General features: G+C 37.9%; 1 protein-coding gene across 1 annotated transcript in view; it reads right to left on the reverse strand.

The window, feature by feature from the left end:
- Nucleotides 1-20,997, reverse strand: part of TULP4 (TUB like protein 4) — a 130,923-nt gene that overhangs the window by 101,330 nt on the left and 8,596 nt on the right.

Below are 20,997 nucleotides of genomic sequence, written 5' to 3' on the forward strand. Positions count from 1 at the left end.
GGCACAAGCCCAAGCTCTAGAAGGGTCACACCTAGACTTGGCTGCCCCGGGACCATCTTCAGGTGGCTTTAAAGTATTTCCAAGTTAACAACCTCTCTGGACAACCTGTCCCAGAGCTCAGTCATCCCCCTCCCCCATCCCCCAGTAAAATAGCATTTCCTGATGTTGAGAGAGAACTTTTTGTCTTTCCGTTTCTGCCCATCCTCTCTGGGCTTGTCACTGGGCACAACTCAGTTCTCTACTCAGACAAAACCCAAAAACTGAAAAGATCTGAATTTACAAGGACTTAAGGGACAATAAAAATAAGTGCCTCTGACATTTTAAAGAACATTTTAGGTAGTAATTTTGCTGTAAGAACTTCATTTATGTTAATGCTTGCATTCTTTTGCAAAATTTCTCTTTTTCCATTTCCCAATACAATGACTCTTCATAGACTTTAGCCCTTTAACTACTATTGTGTCCTAGTTTTTTTCTGCTCTTTCCAAATCTTTATCTTATGGCAATTTTGTTCCTTTGTACATTTGCTATAGTTTGTAGGCGCCTGTGTGCTTCATCTACTCTTTGCATTTTAAAACCTTCTCAAAGAAGCATGCCCATTAAGTTGCATCATTTCCATATATTTACTTTACAACATTCAACAACACAGGTATTTGACATTTAATGTCTTCCTCGCTAAAACTTTAAAAAAAGCTTTATAAAATGCTCACCATTTTCCAGGATGACAAATGTTACTGAATTACTTGATCTGCTAACTGAGATCAGAGTATGCACTGCACACATCATGCTCAAAGCCAAGAACGTGGACACCTCCAGTAAAACCCACAAGTCCTTCCTTCAATGCATGAAATCTCTCTGAGAAAAGCAATCACAAAAGCCAGTCACCAGAAAACAGATCAATACTTCAGTACACCAGTATTACCATGGATCAAGCCTAGCAAAGTAATTCATACTTATTACCCAGTCAAAAGAGATAAGTCAAATATACTGCCTATATGCACCAATTTTTAGTGCTCACATTTTAAAACAAATAAAGGTGATCTTATTTCTTATGACAAAAGTAAAACATACAGATAAGTGATTATATGACAACATTAAAGGCTACAGATGCCAGAAAGAAGAATCTCCCAACATTTCAAATAGATGTATTTCCATTCACTTGGTAGGTGAAGAGCTGCTCTGAATTGACAATTGCATAACGAAAACCCTCTGATCTTCTAGCCAACAAGTGACTTTGCTTTAGCTTCAAGGCTTGATGCCACTTAGTAAGATTTCTCCAAGGGAAGTCTGAGCACAAACACACATCTCCTCAACACAAAACCCAGTAGGAATTCAGGTCCCTGGGAAGGCTCAGGAACAAGGGCTCACAGCCTGCGACCCGCTTGCTTTGTTCTCTCCTACCATAACTCCACTACGTGGAAAAGCGGCCTCTGTTCCTCTGTTGGCTTCCTGCAGGCCCTCAGAGCACTGGCAAAGGCAAACCTTTCCTGCCTGTTCACCCTGGTGTGAAGCCCCCGTGCAGTGAGCAGCTCAGGAGCACCCCTGGGGCAGGGCCAGGGCAGCAAAGGCAGCTGGTGCCCCAGAGAGGCCATGGAGCACAAATGCTGCACATCTCCAAGAGAGAAACACTTTTTTTTTTTCCTCTCCAAGAGAAAAAAAAAAAAAAAAGAAAAAGAAAAAATAGATATTTAGTGCAAGCCTCTTACAAGACATGTGAAGATGCAGTCACAGTCAAGTAAGTCAGCTGTTCTCTGCAGTAGTCTCATCAAATCAAGCTCCCTTTACCCCCATGAGCAAACAGATCTCACTTTCAGGTCCCATCTGTACCTACAGGACTCCAGGTCTGCCAATGTGATTTTGACAGTCTGACTGACACAGCTTTTGAAGCTGTTCAGCTTCTTTTATCTGCCTGTGTGCATGCTGAATGCAGCCATCCTTCATGCTGAAAATAAAATAAATACGTATCATCATTCATCACCACTGTTTTGACAAATATTACATGGAACAAAGAAGCAGGAATCGTACTGGGAGCCCATGTCAGGTCCTCTATCTTTCACCAGTTAAAATGTTCCTCACTAGGCTTTCTTTCAAAGAAACACGTCAGCCCTAACTATTACAAGTGGCAACTGTCATTATTATATTGGCCTTCATTAGCAACTGAAGGAGGTGGGGGAGAAAAGAAAACAGAGACCAGCATTATGCCACTGTAGGGTTTTCATTACTGCTATGTGCAGTTGTTGTTCCTCTAGTCTCAAAACATACATAAATCAACTTCAAAACACTTAGAACAGGGAAAAAACACATGATTCAGATGTAAGGGTACATTGGACTGGCATGATTCAAATCAGGAAAATAAATTACTGGAGTGGCATGGAATAAATAATTAAAACTGTTACGACCTTTTCCAGTGCAGAAGAAAAAAGATCATTGAACAAAATCTGAAATATGCATATTTGAACAACAAAGGAAATACTTTTTCCACACAACCCATAGTTAAATTGTACAATTCATCATACAGGATGTGTCAAAATTTTACACTTGATGCAAACAGCAGTAAGGCAAATTCACGAAAAATCATAATAACAAGACCTGTTAACCTGGCCCAGAGAGCTCCTGAGCTGCAGACTCCTAGATCTGTATCAGAAAAGCAAAATTATGAGCCTACTGGTTCTGAAACTCTTTCCTGTGTGTTGACTACCAGTCACTGTCAGAGACAGGACACCCTGCCATCTGGATGCTTGATCTGATACCCTACGGATGCTATTAACCACTGTGGACAAAGCCTTTAACAAGTAAAACTTCATGCTGTCCTGTCTCAAACGACTGACAATTCTATTATTAATTCTATTTTAGGATTAATTCTAAATTAATTCTAAAAATTGCCAGAGCCAACATGAACCTTTTTTTTTTCCTTATCTCTCTGCCTCTGGCAAAATCTGCTCTGTATTTCTTTTGTACTCTTGTTTTCAAAAAGTCAATATTTGAAGTTTTAAGTATCTTTTATCTTCTCATCATATCAAAAGTTCAATTGTATAATAAAGTCAAAATTCTGTCAAGGGATATTTTAAGAACACTGAGCAGTATATCTATAAGCAAGCTAGTATAACAACACAGGCAGCTTAACATACTTCTGTTTCTATAACATGTGAGCATAGAGTCTTACCAGACCAAATGCTCAAATCACAATTGCAATGAACACCTGAAGACCTTGTGAAACTCCTTAAATTGTCTAAACACCATAAAGTTCAGGCAGAAACCTCTGGCCCAAACAATTAAGCAGAGGGTACCTAAATGACACAACAAAGTAGGACTGAGCCATTTTAGAAATACAGATGGGGTTCGGAGCAGATGTAATTAAGACAACGAGTCAGATAAGCCAGACAAAGTAGCACTAAGAATGAGGTAAAGCTGAAGAGTTTCATTTCGAAATGAAAAATACTAGGAAACCAGAAAAGCAAATTAAAGTATGGTTAATGATAGATTTTTAAAAGGAAAAAAAAATTATTCCATTTTTCAAACAGCACCTTCTCAGAAAGTTCAGAAGACTGTTTTATCACGACCATACAACCAGTACTACAGTAGACCAGTATTAGTGACTTCTGTCAAAAGTCTGACAGTATAGACCATGAATTGAGAAGTGCTAAACAGCAGATTACACACAAGGGTGTAAAGCAGACTTCTCTGATCACACTCCTTTTACCTGCACCTCTGGGAACAGCATCCATCTGTGAATCCATTCAAAACTACAATGAAGAGGATGCTTTGCACAGGTAGGACAAGTTTGGACTGACAAAGACAACTGCAGTGTCCAAGAAAGCTTCAACAGAGTCAGAGCTCTGCTTGACACAACACAAATCATTACTCTGCTTTTTAGCTATTTTGATTAATGTATGTTTTAAACTAAAACAGCCATTCTATTTTTAACTTACAAACACCAAACACACATTAGAAACTGAAATCTGCAATGTCTCCCTGCTTTATAAACCTTCAGCCATACTGTGTATAACAACCCTTGGATACTGACTGGTCATAAACCAGAAGGTTTACAATGCTCCAATTTACACAAGACTCTGTAGATAAGAACTCATGGCATGTTCCTAGTCACCTGTAGACTGCCTTTGGTTACACTCTTATAGGACAGTAATGACTGAAATCTTTCATTTAGAAGACAATGTGCTCCTGATCCCAATGTATAGGGAATGCCAGATAGAAACCACCCAGCACTGGCACTGGGGATTGCACCAGGACTGCTGGCAACAGGTGAGTGTAAACATTAAAGGCTGAAAAAATTCTTGCAGCTGTCACATTTTTGCATATCCACTCTAACTAGTACCTCTCTGATTATCCTTCAGAATAGTCACCTTCTAGCTTTTCACAAACACTGATTTCACACAAAGAGATTCAAAAGGAATAAAAGAAGAAAAGGCAAAATATGGTAATTTAGTTATTAAAATATTTTTAAAGAAAAAGGGTGAAACTGTAAGGGGGCAGGAGGAGAATCATAGAAATGTTACCTGAGAAAAAGCAGCAGCGAAATTAAAGATGATCATGATGATTGTTGTTACTATTATTATTGCTACCACCATCATCATCATTTGCTTATTTGTGCCATTTAAATAAACATCTAAAAGGGCCATGTGGAAAAAAAGCCCATCAATAATGCCACCATGAAGTGGCAGCCGTGCAATGCAGAAACCAATCACAGGTTGCCAGGAGCTATAATAAAAGCACAGCATGATGTTCAGGGTGTGTTTGTTTAGAAATTTAGAGCTGAGAGCATGGGTGGACCCTTCAAAGTACTAAGTAATTTTATAGACTTTTCTTCTGTCCTCAATAATTTAACCTGTTTGCAGACAATAATTTGGCATGGGTAAAGAATTACAGTTCAGATAACAAACATGGCAGCAACACAGGTTTCATTTAAATTATCTTATAACAAGGAAGATCCACTTATGAAGAAATCTATAAAAACTAGGATAAATTAAATAAGCTCTTGTCATTGATCTTCATTTGCCTATAGCATTCTGATGGCTCCAAAAGGCTTTCCTTGGGAAAGACAGCAAGAAGATATCACCCAAGCCACTAACATCCAAAACCTCAAAAGGATGCATCTTTACCCTTTTGGGCTTCATCCTACAAAACAGAGAATTACTTGAGTATTCTGTGCTTAATGGGTGGATAAGGGTCCTAATACACCAATTCCAAGCAATGCAAGCAAACTCACATTTCAGAAAGGCAGCTTTCTTACTTGTATCAGCACTGCCATCTCCTTTCTTGCAGCTGTCATGGGCAGGTAGGAAGGGCCAGGCACGCATGTCAGCAAGGCAGCCTGCCTGCTCTGCATCAGATCCAGGCCCAGGACACCCCACTGCACCATGAGTTCCACTCCTGTACAACAACTCACATTTTTGTGTTAACATTTCAGCATGCACTTCTTCTCTTGCCCTTTTCTGCAAGACTTGTTTATTTCAACTGAGCTATTTTTGTCTATTTTGCATCCCCTCCCTATGCTCTTTTATCTGCTACTCATGTTTTTTCCATTCCTTTCAGTAACTGCGAACTAATCCCTTTGTGGGTGGCTTGCACAAGGACAAGCCCAACAGACCTCTTGCCTGATTTTTATTTAGTTATTTATTTATTTTTAATCTTGCCTGGCTATGTATTTTATTTGGCAGCTTTATGTAGAGATTTCCTTTTAGTGTTTTAATTCAGGCCATGGAGGCCTCAATAGGAAACTTAATAAATGATCTAAAATAAATAACTATGACATTCAAATGGTTTCACACCACACACGGGCAAGAACAGAGTTGCTGCAATAAAGCATTTCAGTGATAAAGGACTTCACAGGCCCAGACAAGAGGTAAAATCTAAAGACACCATTATCTAATGCCTTTCATCTAAAAGGACCCTGGAGCACGTTGTTATACAGCTTTGTTTATGAAAGGCAGATCATAAAATAGATTCATGTCCTAAAAGATCCTGCATTCCATTTCTACTAGAGTTTGTCATACACTTGTAATTTTTGAAAGCTTTTTGATGTCACCTGGTTTGGCATCCTTGTAACATCCCGCCTCCATCTTTTCTGCTCTGCAGTTTGACTTGATCACTTACTGCTGGCATCTTTCAGTGAAAAAAAAAGCCCTGCAGAATAAGAGAAGCAAACAAAGAGCGCCAGCTCCAGCTTCAGGGATAGCCTGGCTCCAGGGACAGATCAGCTCCAGCTACCTGCAACACAGAGTGTTGTAGATATGCAGTGCCTCTTGCAGCTGTGGAAGGCATAACCATTTATCATCGCTGGTGGCAGCAACACAAAGCAGACAGGCAGCCAGACCTCACTGCTCAGCAGGGCTGTGACACACCTGGGCTCCACATACAGACCATGGTCTGTGAGCCCATTCCCCAGCTGCTGCTCAGGTAACTTCCAGAGGGACAAACACAACCCACTGGAACAAGGTACCTGCTTGCTTTTGTTGGTTCTGGGAAGGACATCACAGTAGTGCCCCACACAAAGTCCAATCATGCGGCAGAGGAGAAGCCAAAGCACCCAATTTTCTCTTAGTGACCAAATAAGATCTTTGTTCATCTGCTTCCAGAACAATGACAAAGTGACAGGAAATTTCAAAAGAGCAGCCAGAGTTATTAGCTTGCTAATAACCACCCAAAAATGAATACAAATTGGTGAGCAGCCTTCCATCAAACACTTCTGTGACTGTCGTGACTAAAGTTGCTCCAAAAATCTTCAGCTGATTAAAAAACCTCAGAACAAGCCTCTTATCTTCAACTATTATTGGCTCACATAAACAGAAATCCGTGTCTTCAATTTTAAATGAATTGTTTTCAAGGCTTCCCTTCTTACTCATTCCAAATAATGAATGAAGAAAGCAGCAGACTAATTTTTTAAGCAGAAATACAAAGATGAAGAGGAGTGAGCAAATGGCTTTTAAAAGCTTTTTTTGTATTTTAAGTGAAAAGTTCAAATACTCTCAATTTGTAAAAACAAAACCACAAAAAACCCAAAACAAAGTTGTCACTATAAACAGATTAGACTAAAATTTTACAGAATCTAACATGTTCCACCAAAAGCAGTATCCTACTCACAAATATTTAAAAAATAATAACCCATCTTTCTCTATTAAGGAAAATAGCCATTTCACAAGAATAGTAGCTAAATCTACACTGACAGAAGTTCTCCATGAGTGCCATAGCACAGTATGATGGAGCTGTCACTGTTAAAGAATAGTTGTAAAAGTAATTTGAAAATCAGCCATCATCACATTGGACAGTGAATCTGAAAAAGCATTCTCTGCTGCAGCCTGGAAGTATAAAAAGTATTTTAAAAGACATTTAACCCTTTTTTTAAAACCTCCAGTACAGTTCATGCACCTTCTGCAGGTTATTTTATGGGCCTCTGCCTCATTTTGGCCATGTAAGGACTACAAAATGCAGCCTTAAGGTTGATTTATTTAACAGTAGCCACTGTATACTCAATGAATTTGTTCCCATGTGTATTCAAAACTCACTTCCACTGACATTCAAGATAAAAGGTTAACACCTCAAAGTTATCACAGTAAAGAGATGCAACAGTATGTTCCATTAAACACACTTAAACCTGTTTGAAATACATGTTTCACAGAATATTTAGGAGAGCAAACCTACATTAACCTACAAAACCTTCATTACTGGTGAGGATTAAAAGCTCAACTTGTTTTTTTGGACCATGGAGGTATTTGCTGTAGTGGTGAGGATACACTAAGTTGGCTGATAAACTGCCAATTTTCTCATCATTTCCCATCATTTCTCAAGTGATTCTGGAGTTAATTGGCAATAAGAAACTTCAATTACTGACTGACTTTCTTCTAGCTTTCACGCCTACCCAAGGGAGTCACACAACATGCTTCAGACTCAAATACCTGTGATTCTCAGTCTTAATAATCACTGCAGCATATAAATACACCACAGATTATTTTCTTTTTAGCATACTCTTAAAAGTCAAGCTTAATAAGAACATGTTAGATCTGACATCACTAATGTCATTATCAACAACACTGAACTCAATTATTAGAACCTCTCATTGACATGAATCATGTTATCCATCCTCTGGGCACAATCCTCATCATTACAATTGGTCCAAAGCTCAGAACGGGTGATCCGTGAGCTGATGAACTGACTGAATCACAGTGAGCTGGATGTAAAACATATGTAAATATCCCCTTGCTCTGATTGCTGTACACCTGGGTTTTGAGCTTTGAAGGTAGCTATGCTGCCCATTGAGGAATTCCTTGAGATTAGCAAGATATATACAAAAAAACCTCACTGTACTGATGCCCACGTTCAGTGGGGTCAAATATTACTCATGACCAAACTCTGAAGATGAGTCATGAAAATTTATTTTTAAATTGGCTTGTGAAATCAGATACCCAGAAGAATACCAAGATTAAACTGACAAAGACAAATGCCAAGAAACATTGCCTACCTGTGTAGCATTATAGTATCAAATCATTTAATGAAAATTAATTTATTTATCTTCACAGTTCCAAAGACAGAAAAATTAGCACTACCATTTTTCAGAAAATGAGAAATACACCCAGGTTATGGTAAAAAGCTATGTGTAATAAAAAAAAAATCCTTCACAGCAACACTGAGCTGCTGAACCACTAGATTTTGTTTTTCTTCATGCCCTTCCCTGCATACTTACTACTTTCCAAGTAATATGGAACTTGTTTGGGCAACGTTCCCTCACCCACAGGCACTGAATGGAAGAGAATGATGAGTCAAAAAAAAAAAGAGTATGTATCCAGGTAATTGAAAACTGAATCACAATATGTGTGCACCAAGACATTCAAAGAAATGAACTGACATGGTAAATCAAGTGCAGCTAATGCTGACATTACATAACTTCTGATAGCTCAATCTTTCTCTCTGATACACAATGGCTGTCTGACAAATTGCTCAAGTTTCACAAAAGAAGTAGGATAAACCTACATGTTGCTCCTGACATCCACCATCAACCCACAACGCGATGAGCAGGACTGATATCTACTATCTACCTTTGACTAACAGCTATTAAAGCTGTCATCTCTGGTTTGGATCACTCAGTGCAGACGATGAAGACACTGTGACGACATCTGATAGCTGTTTATGAATTCAGGACATCACAACTATGGATGCAACCCCAAGGCCTGGCAGAATGGCACATTAGAAAAGCAGCAGGCAGGCTTGCCCTCTTCTCTGCCACCTATTCCCTCCAGGTATTCCTGCATCTTGAATCCAAACAGTCCCAAAACTCCCACCCTACCTACACTTCAGATTCATTCCCACTTCTACCTAAATTCTGAGCTCTTTTCCTGTTCTCATAAAAGCTGCTATCACTTAATGTGAAATTAATTACATATTAGATGCCTACATCAAGTAAGTAAAAACCTCTGCTGGAACAGATTCTAGTAAAAGTACTAATGGATGCCCACTAGGTAATACTATATATTTTTCAATAGTGTAATAATAAGAATAAGAAAAATAATAATAATAGAGTGAGTAGAAGTAAAACTAGCAGCTCAGTTGCTACCAGTATTTGCACCAATAGTTTAAAAATAAAATTTTAACAGCAAAGTATTTTTGATACTATTAGTAGTCTTAGAAAAAACAACCTAGGAGACTAGAGTGCCTTTCGTATCAAATAGCTTTCAAATTTCTGTCCTTAAGATTACAAATCTAAAGGCCACAAGAAACTTAACGTAATAATAAGAATAAGAATAATAATAGAGTGAGTAGAAGTAAAACTAGCAGCTCAGTTGCTACCAGTATTTGCACCAATAGTTTAAAAATAAAATTTTAACAGCAAAGTATTTTTGATACTATTAGTAGTCTTAGAAAAAACAACCTAGGAGACTAGAGTGCCTTTCGTATCAAATAGCTTTCAAATTTCTGTCCTTAAGATTACAAATCTAAAGGCCACAAGACACTTAAAAATCAGCTGCCCAAACTCATTAAGTTTAAAACCTTTTTAGTCTGTCTTGTTCTTTTCAAACAGGAGATACACTCAGTGCATCTCAGTATAAAATTCTCTTGCTCAGAAATTACATTGAAAAAATCTCAAATGAAGTCATAAAATGCCTCGTGCATAGCATACAAATTCTTTATATTGTGCTTTCTAGTCTTATGGACAAGATGGAAATTTTTCAAATCTGGCAAACTTGTTCTGATTACTGTTACAATTATGCATCAAAGCTGCAGAAGGAGCAATTAAAATGTGAACGAGGCATTATGAAAATATTCTGTATGTATGGCAACAAAATTACACGTATTTCTCTCAAATAGTAGTATAGGATCACCTGGTTTCAGAGAAGCCTCTTCTCCCTTTTCTTGCTTTAGATGGCCATTTTAGCTGTCAGTAGCAAGACCTTCAGGATGGCAAAATGACCTAAACCTGTAATTCCTGACACCCACTGCCTTGCAGTAAACACAGTCATCTCCTTATCAGTACAAACACAAGTAGATCTCACTTCTCCACTCCAAGGAAACTGAGGAGGAGGCTGGCTGAAGGAGGACAATTTTAACACTTACTAAGCGACCACAGAGACTACAACCCTTACCATAATTAACTCAAAGAAACACCAGCTTCAGACAGGTCCTTTAATAATATATAACAACATTGTGTCAAAACCTAATTTGAATCCGTTTATTCAACAGAATAACTTTATGGTAGCCATAAGGCATAATAACAAGGTATAGCTGGTTTCATAAATAGTATGTATGAAAATGACCATATCAAAATCTCATTTGTTAACCTCCCTGCTGGACTTGTTTCTTATGGAGAAAGAAGTTAGGGCAGGACAAATTCTGTCATTATGAACAACTCTCAATTTGAAGCACTGCTTCAAAAGACCTCTGATTTCCTTCAATGTGAACAACATCTATGTATAGGCCAATAGGTATTTCTCAGTAAACAAGCCTTGGTTTACATTTTTATAACTTGCATAATTGTTGCTAATATTCAAGAAAGCTAATGACACCAGATTGCTCTCACAAGTGAAATGCAGAGTCTGGAATCTCCAGTTCGTAAGAGGACTACTGAGTCTGAAGAAACCACTGAGAGTATTATTCTGGAAACAGTAAGAATGCTAGAAATGCAGTGAAATGCAAATAAACACATAGATGATGATTTTTCATAGGAAAACAGTAATTCCTACTCTAACAGCTGTGATCAATGGGGTATCTTCTAGGCAAAAGCAGAATTGCTAAAATAATGTACATGAGAAAACATTTATCTTAGACACCAATAAACGTAACTTATGCTAAGGCCTCATTTTGTACAGTAAACTAATCTGAGCCTGGATAGAAGAACAACAAATGTTCTTCCATTTCATACATTTTGTTCAGTACTGGTCCCATTTAGGTTATCAAGCATAGCCTAGCTCAAGACATTACCAGAACAAGAAGTGACACGTACCCTCAAACTGCAGCCTTTCTTAGCCACTTAATCCTCTGCATATTTTTAAGACAACTTATTTCAAGGAACTAAACATTTTGAGCATCCATTACTTAAAATAAACATAATTCCCTCCATAGCAACACCCTTTATTAATTAATCAGACATTTGACATTTTCACTTCTGTGCAGCAGCTGGAACCACAGTTCCATTGTATGCTTGGAGGAAACTGCTCAGCTGAAGAGCAAGATATTTGTATATTATTAGGCTCAAAAAATACCACACAGGACCAAATTAGAATTGGGGAAAGAAAAAGAAGAGACAGGATCTCTTTTCTTTATGCCCTGTTGTATCCCTTACAAACTAAGCTCTCTAGTATGCCATCAACACTCCTTTTACCCAAAGCAGAGCACCAGAAAGCATTCTCACTCTATCCTCAAAACAGCCTTCTGGGGTACCTTCACATGTGCACCCTTGACAGATAATGTCATTCCTCAAGGTCCTCATCAGAGAAGCTACAAATCACACAGAATCACAGAATGAACTAGGCTGGAAAAGGCCTTTGAGATCATCAAGTCCAACCTCTCACCTAACACCTCCTTATCAACTAAACCATGGCACTGAGTGCCACATCCTGTCTTTTCCTAAGTACATCCAGGGACAGTGACTCTTCCATCTCCCGGGGCAGACGATTCCAGTACCCAATCACTCTTTCAGTGAAGAATTTTCTTCTGTTTAACCTAAAATTACCCTGGCACAGCTTAAGTTTAAATATCCCCTTTTTTAGTATTTTGTAATCAAATAATCAAGATTTTTTGAGTCTCCTTTTGACTTTTTTTTTTCACTGACATAATTCTCTGTTGTGTCTCTACCTGAAGGATGACCTTGGTATTCCTTTTGGGGGAACTGGTTTTCCTGTAAAACTCAACCCCCTCTAGCTCTTTCAGGTTTGAGGCTTTAGAGCTGTCTCTTCCCTAGGTGGAAGAACTCTCTTTTTGCCACCTTACTCAGAAGACTGCATTTCTTCTTTAACAGGCTGAAATAGTCACTCTTTCCCAACTTCTCCAATATCTCTTGCAGGTACCTACATTTGGCCCCCTCTCCAGGACACCACTCAAGACATTAACAGGACATGACCACACTGCTGATAATCAGCATTCTGCTGTTGGCCATTATCCTCTGGAAGCTCCATCTGTGGAACTGACTGCTGCCTTCTGCTGACTGTCAGTGCCTGCCAGATCCCCCACACGTCTGCTCAGCTTCACAAAGCCAGTGCCATTCTCACCCCAACAACATCCTGAGGCTGGCTGCACTCCAGCTGCACCTGTGCTTCCTGCACACACCTCTCCTAGGCAGGGTGCATCTGCTGCTGCAGGTTTCTTCACACTTCTGCCTTGGCTTTCCCTGATGAAACAATTACTTGCCATTTTCCTATTTTACAAGCAGCTGAGCCAACTCAGTAACTGGGGCACTGCTACCTTGTGATACAATTTCCTGCAGAAATTTGATCTTTCAGTGTCTACATTTAGCTTTTTTATCACTTTGAAGCAAGGCTGTAGGTTTCTACAGTTTACTACAGATTCACATTCTGTAGCTTCTTCTAAAACTTTTCAAACACCATTATTTGTGCATCTAAACAGTTCCTTCTCTTCAGCTCAATGACAATTTTCTTTCCCAAATTCTGTTTCTCTTATGAAGTTACTCACATCCAAGAGCTTGACTTGCTTCTGCATTTTAATAACCTCTGCCTGTAACTCTGCATGCGGATTTTGACTATGCTCTCCAACTCTTTGACTACTTGGAAAACCATACGGATTTCTCCTCAAAAAAAAATCCTCCTCTTCTAGCACAGCCGTTTGTTCTCACTTTAGCCAAACTTGAATGGATTCTTTCCACACTTTTGTATACTTAGCACTTCCTGCCTGCCTTCAAAAGCTGTTTTTTGTTGCTGCTTCACCAATTTTTGGGCAAGAGATTTCACTTAGATTCATAAATAGATTTCACAGAGTTGCAGTGATTGGGGTGGAACCTCTGGAAATTCTGAGCTCCCTGCTCATGCAGGAATGTGGATTTACTTACCCAGGACTGTGTTCAGGTTGTTCTTTTCATTATTTCCAAGGATGGAGACTCCAAAAACTCTTTGGGCTATCTAAGCCACCTGCTCTCACAGCAAAAAAACATTTTCTGATGTTCATGGGGAACCTCCTGCAGTTTAGTTTGTGCCCTTTACCTCTGTTCCTGGGAACCACCAAAAAGAGCTTGGCTCCATCTTCTTTGCGCCCTCCCTGCAGGTATTTACATACATTAATAAGATTCTTCTGGACCTTCACTTTAGGCTGAATAGTCCCAGCTCTCTGTCTTTCCTCACAGGTGAAGTGCTCCAGTCCCTCAATCATCTTTGTGGCCCTTCACTGACCTCTCTGACTGGGAAACCCCCATCCCAGAACATGATCCTCCAGGTGTGGCCTCACCAGGGCTGTGCAGAGGGTAAGGACCACCTGCCTCAAACAGCTGGCAGTGCTTCTCCTGGTGCCACCAGGGACACCTTGGTTTGCCCTCTTTGCAGTAAGGGTTACACTGCTAGCTCATGTTCAACATTCTGATTAGGGCAAACAAAAAGCTGTGTTTTATTCATTAGTAAAGTAATCTATGTACATTTCATTTCCTTAAAATAATGGTAATAATAATAGTAATAGTAATAATAGTAAAATAATTGTAAGAATAATAATAATAATAGAAAAATCAATGCATAAGGATACTATTTCATCTATGTACATTTAATTTCCTTAAAATAATAGTAATAATAATAGAATAATTGTAAGAATAATAATAATAATAGAAAAATCAATGCATAAGGATACTATTTCCCAGTATATGAATATGTAATTCTAGAACTGGAATATCACAATTCCAATTAAAACCATAAACCAGCATTTCTTTTTGAAAATGCACAACAATTTCCCCAATTCAACTTCATTTTCATTACTTCCCATAACATTTGTATTACACAAGTGGATTACTTCTCTTTAAAGAAGTTCTTAATGCAAAGAGGATATTGAGAACTCCCTCAGAAGTTCATGCATGTTCACAAAGGATTGCTATTAAAGCACAGATGCTGGTTGCCCAAGGATAAGTGCCTACAAAATATCTTTTGTCTGTCCTACTACATTCTAGCTACACTTGACAAGCAGTTACTTGGTACACTACATTCAATTATATTGTGAAATGTTTATAGTTTGTAATGGGTATCTTATCTGTTCAGACTATCTGTAATTTGATGAACTCCTCTGGGAACTGTTTAAACTAAGGCAGTGTCCTTAATGATTATTATGGCTCAGAAGTGCCATCATAAAATCTAATTTCTCCACTATTCAGATGCTCAATATGTATGTATGCTATACAAGGCCTTCAGAAGTTCATATTAAATTCTTTATTGAACACTTTACTCAGAAAGTGCTCATATTCCAAGCTTAGGTGTCCACCGTCTAACAAGTGAGTAATCTAATCTATTCAGTACATCAATAGGTCCTCATTATTAAATTTATATTAAAGAAAATGCCTTTATTTCCCTTGAACACACAAATTATCATGTGGAACAACTGCTTTTATACAGAACAACAAAGTACCTTCACCCTAATTCAAAAAGCAAGAAATGCCCCTCAGGCATGTTATTATCTTCAAATATGCATGTTGTTATCTTTCAGCAATTTTTTCAATAAAAACTTGTGGTAATTTCTGATATAGGTGAGCTTGATTCCACTTCAAACTTTTTGAGTAGAATTATCTAACAACAAAACTTTAGCTACATGTTATGTCATGACAAAACTTTGAACTGCATAGATGACCCACTTACAAATATAATTAACTTTGTTTAAAAACTGACAGTATTATATATATAATATATATAATATTATATGTATATATATAGTATATATATAGTAGCTGACAGTATTATATATATAATATTATATGTATATATATTATATATATACACACACAATATATATATAATATATTCCTTGTTTGCTTAGCTTTCGGGGTAGTTATCTAGATGCTTATTACTACAAAGCAGAAAAACTGTAATTTAAAATTTTCCAAAGCTGATGACCTAACCTTTGCAGGAAACAAACTGCTGCATGACCTACAAGAACTATTTCCAAGGAGCAGATCAATGCAGCATTACCAACTCTCATTACTCAGCAACAATTGTGGCAATATTGGATGGGTTGCTTGAAAGCCACAACTGCATAAAACAAACACTGAACAGACAGGCTGGGATTCTGAGGCAATTTAGGAAAATAGATAGAAAGAAAAGGCTTCTCACAAAAATATTTGTGAAAGTAGGAGCTGAGTGTGGCTGGGGAAAAAAAAAGCCCAGTAGCAGAAAGAAAAAGTGTCACTGAAAGTGGCCACAGTTCTTAGAGTGAACGAGCTATACAGGAGGTGTGCTGGTACACAAGTTTAGGCCATACCTTGGCATTTGCAAATTGATACATGGCACAGCAATGGGAAACAGCAAGACTCCTATTTGTCATTTAAGGGAAAAGGATCAACCATTTCCAACTCATTGCTCCATTTATTTTCTTTAACAATTCCCCTAAGAGAAGGCTATGAAAGACACTTCTGCATGCCATGGAGCACGTTTAAACTTCAGCAAAGGCTGAAAAGACTGGCAAAAGACTATCAAAAAGGTTTAAAGTGTATTTTGCTACTTTTAATATTTGCTTGAAGAAATAAAAGCACTCAAGCAGCCAGACTAAGTGCAGAGCAGCCAGCTCAAGGAGGTGCATTAAGGAGCCTGCATGAAAGCCCAACGTGTCTGTCCTTTCTGCAGCCAGGCAATCAGAACAGCCTGGCAATAGCAGGCACAGGACAAATCAAACTGAGCCAGCACAGCCAGGCACGGCACCTATTGCCCTACAAGTCACTTCCCACTAGTTCTGCCTCTCTGCAGCATTATATTTTTGTAGCCTTAATGGTTTAAGGACAGAGGAAGGGCATGGTTTGAGGAAACATTTAGCATTGTATCAGGTAGGAGGGATGTAAAAACCACACAGGCTTTCAGAAATACAAGTCCTTCTTCAGAACCCTGTATGCCCAAAAGCCTGTCTTTTCCAATTACACTGGCTTGCTTTAACAAAGAGACAGTATTTCTGCCAACAAACGTCCTGTCTTCTTTGTGCAGTGACAGAAAAACAGAGAAGAGATCTGCAGTACCACTGCAGTTTACAACAGCGTATGTCTTGTACCACTGAGACTTCTAAAGCCAAAAGGCATCATCATGGCATCATTCTACTCAGGATTTTTTAATTATGCACCAGTAACAAGTGTTCCAGCTGTGTCTGAAAGCAACATCTGATACAAGGGATCCATACTGTAAAGAGTCACATGCTGATTCAATTTTTCTGAATCATAATAAAAATCACATTTAACTTTCAAATCCCAGTTACATTAAAACAAAGTTTAAACAAACAAACAAACAAGTTTCCATGTATTGCCTTTCTGTATTCTTCCTAGTGACACTACAAACCAAGAAACACTACTGAAAAGGCTTATTTGTTCGGGTTTTTAAAATATATTTCCTAAACAAGCAATAGACTGCTGGAAAAAATCTGCTCTGCAAGATACATAAAACCTAAAAAAAAAAATGGGACAGGATAAAGTAAAGCTTTCTTTCTTTTTAAAACCAGGAAAAAAACATTTTTAAGCTCCTTCTACTCTAAACCAAAAAAAAACCAAGAACTGTGCAGACTTCCATAACTAATGTAGTATGAAAACCAATATGTATTGAATATTTTTAAAGGACAGTGTTCCTTTGAAAAGCTGGAACTAATTAATTTGACAGTCCAGCTGAGAAAGGTTTACATCCCTATCTACTAAAACCTGTGCTAAATGAAACAGGGTGGGTTTTTTGCAGCTATAGACATGTGCTTGGAACATTCAAATAATGACAAATGTAAATAAATAATTTCCTTTATCTTTACAGTAAAAAATGTTATATATGCTCAATAATGTATTCAGCTTGTTATTTAATTCACTGCATCAAATTTGCATATACTTGTAATACTTTTTAATGCTTCAGTCTAGCAATTAGCATACTGATTCTTATTAAATATATCAAAGATGTCTTTTTATTTAGCACAGTCAAAAGCAAATGTACACCTGCAAAACATTTTTTTAAGCACTAGCAATTTAAGAAACATTAAGTGCCATGAAAATTGATACCATCTTAATAAGATAGACACAACAGAAACCATGAGAAGAAACACTTACAATAGCACCATCCAAACAATTAGATTTGCAAAATATTTCACTGGAAGGAAAAATCTCTATAAGGCTAATTGAAACCTCCCAAATTAAGTTCGGGCTTTTTTTTCCGATTATCTTGCACAGAGCCCCCTGAAAATCTCTCCCCAGAAAACTCAAGATGGATCAGATGCTGAAAGTTGGTATCTCTGTAGCATTACAAAAAAAATACTCAGTCTGGCATGCTTCAGAGCCTACTGGTCACACATTCTGTATACAAAATGCAATATTTTCACCCCTTGCCACAGAATAAGTGGAATATGCTTATTTTAATTTTGTGATTCTCCTTAGTAACTACAAAAAAAGAGGTTGTTGCAAACTCTAACAACTAAGCAAAACAATTGTAGAAACACAAGTGTGGCTCACACCAAAATGCTTTTAATTCTCAATTATTGTTCAACATGATGAGTCATTCAAATCCAGCACTATAACATGCAAATCAGTGATTCAGTCCTGGGGATTCCTCATTCTTGTCTGTTCTCATAGGCTACAGGCATGTTATTAGAATCAAGAAAAGAAACCAAAAACATTTCAGTGAATCTCTTCAGCAGTCATAAAAAGATTGCAAAAATCCATCACAAGCATTCACCTTCTTGACTCACTTAAAAATAGTCTCTCATTCTTACCAGAAGCACAGCACTGCCACATTACCTCTTCTTCTAGATTTTCACTTTAAAACTGAAATACAATGTAGTGCTCTGCCCACAGCAGATTGTTAATTACACCCTAAATGGAAAACATTTTGCTTCTATATTGTCACTCTTCCATTCTGTTCATTTCAGCATTTTATACTCAATAATTGAACACATACTAATGTTGAAGTAGCACTGTATGACTGAAAAGCAATAAACTTCATTTGGCACCCTAGCTTTATCCCAGAGAAAAATACAGGTCTAAATCACCATTTACAAATAAACTCTGAAGTACGTATAAATCACCATTTCTGGGAACAAGACAATACAATATGCTTCTAAAACTGGCCAGCAAATCAAACAGACTCTTATGAGTTTTAAGTCAATCACAATCTAAGGGCCCACTCTGTGCAACAAACATGGCTTGAATCAGACACACGCACCAGCAAGTGCTTGCTTGCAAAATCAACATTTTCCATTATAAATGATGGTACACAATAGAGACAATGTTGTTGTTAGCTTTTTTTAACAGGAGAATAAGAAAACAAAACATTTACTTCTTATGCAAATAGTAGCAATAAGCACTGATGTTCAATATTTTCTTTCAAGAATCTTTCAGCAGACTGACTTAGAAGAAAAGGTGTTTTCTAAAGAAAGAATCTTGCTGTCCACTCAACTATATATCTTTAACATTCCTATCCAAATCAGTGGGATTCTCCTATAAAAGGATTAAATTGAGTAAACCTGGTGAATAGCACTGTGTAACACATCGTCTTGTAAAAATGAACTTTTACTTACAACGATGGTCAGAAATACACGAGAGCAGGGAAATCTGATAGCAGCCACAGACTCATCACAGAAAGAGAGTTCCACTAAAGCCACTTCTCTCTTCCTTCAGTCATATCCCACCACATCAGTTTTGTGTTAGAGAGACATAAATTGGCAGTCTCTACTCTGGTCATTGACACAATTCCTGCTGCCTGGAGGACTACTTACAGGAACACAATTCTTTATTAATCACAAGCTTGACCCAAACAACAACAACAAAAATATTCAAATAGAGAAGTTTAATTTCATTTGAGTCTCTCTCTCATGCCAATCACTGTTAGCTGAAAGGATGTGCAAACAGGATATCTAAATCCACACAGTAATGATGCAATGACCCAGAAAGAGACTCTAATGGCCAACGGAGTAAAGAAAGCAAAACCAGCCAAACCCAAAGGGCAGCATGCACATGAGCACCTTCTCCACTTAAATGGACACATACTGAAACCTAGTCTTGTATTTCCAAGTTGTGCAATAAGACTTCACAGAAACAGAAACTCCCTATATTGTTCCCAAAACATATATTACACAAAAGAAGAGAAACAAGTGCCCAGCTTCACTGAAAATTTAGATAACAAAATATGGAGAAATTAAAAGCGATTATTGTGTCACACACACTTAAAAATAATATGCAATTTGTAATTGAAAATTAAACAGACAACTAGCTGTCATTTAAACCAAAATACTGGATTCAAGTATCATTCTTCCCTTTGGGAAAATGTGGCTGTAATTTTTTTGAATGAAACTGATACAAATATGTACATTAATCTGTCTTTCATCTATACATATATAAGTCTGTAAGATTTACCATACACCCACAAACCTCCATACACACAAAGCATGTGGAAGCAATTACTTCAGACTAAGTATTTGATTGCTGCTCCCTGTTTTTGCTTAAAAGAGGATTGTTACTAATGTTACACAAGAACCAAAAATACACACTTCTGAAACTCTGGTGCAGCTTGGGTTGAAAGGGCAACATACATTCTCTGAGTCCACCCAATAAATAGCAAAAGAGACAAGAAAAAACACACTGTAACTTTGGTGTATCTTTGGTTTTCATTACAGTACTTAAAATCTCATTCCACCCACCAACCTAGCAGCAAATCTTTGATTTGAACAGATTCTTCTCAAAGAGCACATCCAAACTAAAAAGCAGAAACAAACCCTGTAGTCTAAGACACTTGCTAGGCTACTGGGCATCACCTGCACTTTCCATGAAGCATTATACGGAGAAAGAGATGGGTGCCAGGAAGATGGTAAAACACAGCTGAAATACCACTTTATACCAACAGATTTATGCCTTTCAGAAAACATGAAGGGAAAAGCTTTTGTATGATTGTACTCAGGACAATGCTTTGCACACTGAAGTTACGGCATTTTACTGCAAGGCACCTCAGCACTTCACTGAGAAGTCACTCTTGGTCTTTTTTCTAACAAAGTTTTTCCAGATACAACAGCTATCTCCTGTCACAGGCCGTTCCAGTTTGCAGCTTCTGAAAACCTGGCAGACTTCAAGCAAGCTTTTCTCCCACTGCCCTGCCTTTCCATTAGTCTTCCAAGCCAGACTTCACTACCGTGTGAAAGCAGTCAACTATCACAGCTTTTAACTTCCATTAACATGCATTTATTGCATTTGCTTGGAAACTGGCAGGTGCTGGGGAGTGAAGGAGTAAGTAGGCCAGACCAAAACAAGACACATTTCCAGAGAACCTCCCACCATCAGTCGTGTAGGCTTGAATTTGCCAGAAAAAATTCCAGTTGACCCAAATCCTATTTGGATTCGTCTTGAGCCTCCTTCACACCACTCTG

Source organism: Passer montanus, unplaced genomic scaffold (genome assembly GCF_014805655.1).
Source record: "Passer montanus isolate IOZ18808 unplaced genomic scaffold, ASM1480565v1 scaffold2, whole genome shotgun sequence".
Lineage (NCBI taxonomy): Eukaryota > Metazoa > Chordata > Aves > Passeriformes > Passeridae > Passer > Passer montanus.